The sequence below is a fragment of the Schistocerca piceifrons genome, chromosome 10 (genome assembly GCF_021461385.2).
Source record: "Schistocerca piceifrons isolate TAMUIC-IGC-003096 chromosome 10, iqSchPice1.1, whole genome shotgun sequence".
Classification (NCBI taxonomy): Eukaryota; Metazoa; Arthropoda; class Insecta; order Orthoptera; family Acrididae; genus Schistocerca; species Schistocerca piceifrons.
In genome coordinates this window covers 39,292,715-39,294,263 of record NC_060147.1, presented here as the reverse complement: position 1 = coordinate 39,294,263, position 1,549 = coordinate 39,292,715, and the positions used below count along the sequence as shown (strand labels likewise).

The following is a 1,549-nucleotide window of genomic DNA, read 5'->3' as shown; positions in this document are numbered from 1 at the left end:
TAATACTTATTATATACTGGAGCGCTAAAGAAACGGGTATAGGCACGCGTATTGAGATATGTAAACCGGCCGAATACGGCGCTGATGTCAGCAACGCCTATATAAGATGGTGGTGGTTAGTGTTTAACGTCCCGTCAACAACGAGGTCATTAGAGACGGAGCGCAAGCTCGGGTTAGGGAAGGATTGGGAAGGAAATCGGCCGTGCCCTTTCAAAGGAACCATCCCGGCATTTTCCTGGAACGATTTAGGGAAATCACGGAAAACCTAAATCAGGATGACCAGAGACGGGATTGAACCGTCGTCCTCCCGAATGCGAGTCCGGTGTGCTAACCACTGCGCCACCTCGCTCGGTGCCTATATAAGACGACAAGTGTCTGGACATGAATGTATGCAACTATATGTATAGTACTTAAAAATTGAGTAAGTCCAAAAATGTCAGAAGGGGACTGACCAAGCTGGTGGAGGCTCTGGAATGGTGTGGGTCGTGCGCAGTTGGACTGATATGGGACGCTTGATACGTCTACATACGACTCTGACAGATTACAAGTACGTAAGCATCCTATCTGATCACCTGCATCCTTTCATGTCCATTTTGTATTCAGACGCGATGCTCGCATCTCGTGGTCGTGAGGTAGCGTTCTCGCTTCCCACGCCCGGGTTCCCGGGTTCGATTCCCGGCGGGGTCAGGGATTTTCTCTGCCTCGTGATGGCTGGGTGTTGTCTGTTGTCCTTAGGTTAGTTAGGTTTAAGTAGTTCTAAGTTCTAGGCGACTGATGACCATCGATGTTAAGTCCCATAGTGCTCAGAGCCATTTGAACCATTTTTGTATTCAGACGGACTTGGGCAATTCCAACAGGACAGTGCGAAACCCCACTCGTCCAGAATTGCTACAAGGTGGCTCCAGGAACAGTTTTCTGAGTTGAAACACTTCCGCAGGCTACCAAACTCTCCAGACATGCACATTATTGAGCATATCTGGGATGCCTTGCAACGTGCTGTTCAGAAGATATCTCCACCCCGTCGTACTCTTACGGATTTACGGTGAGTCCTGCAGGATTCGTGGTGTCAATTCGCTCCAGTGCTGCTTCAGACATTAGGCGAGTCCAAGCCACGGCGTGGTGCAGCACTTCTGCCTGCTTGAGCAGGCCGCGGTGGCCGAGCGGTTCTAGGCGCTACAGTTTGGATCGGCGCGACCGCTACGGCCGCAGGTTCGAATCCTACCTCGGGCATGGATGTGTGTGATGTTCTTAGGTCAGTTAGGTTTAAGTAGTTCTAATTTCTAGGATACTGAAGACCTCCATCCATTATGCAGCAGCCCAGCCGGGGCCCTATAGGGACAGCAGAAGGGCAGCAGAGGCAGGACTGTGGTCTCCACACGGGCCGCCTGAGCCCTGATGGACAGCGCACACTCTGGCTCACTGTGCTAGGGTCGCATGAGGGCCGAACAAAAAGCGTCCACCACTGCTCTAGAGCAGGGGTCTCCAAACCGGCCCACCTTAGTTGGCCAGACATCCCCGATATCCGGCCCGCCAAATATTTGAGGTGGTA

At 52.0% G+C, this 1,549-nt stretch overlaps 1 non-coding gene across 1 annotated transcript; it reads right to left on the bottom strand.

Annotated features, from left to right (window-relative positions):
* Nucleotides 1–276: 276 nt before the first annotated feature.
* Nucleotides 277–349, bottom strand: Trnaa-cgc. The gene has a single exon. It is a non-coding gene; the product is annotated as a tRNA-Ala (tRNA).
* Nucleotides 350–1,549: the final 1,200 nt, after the last annotated feature.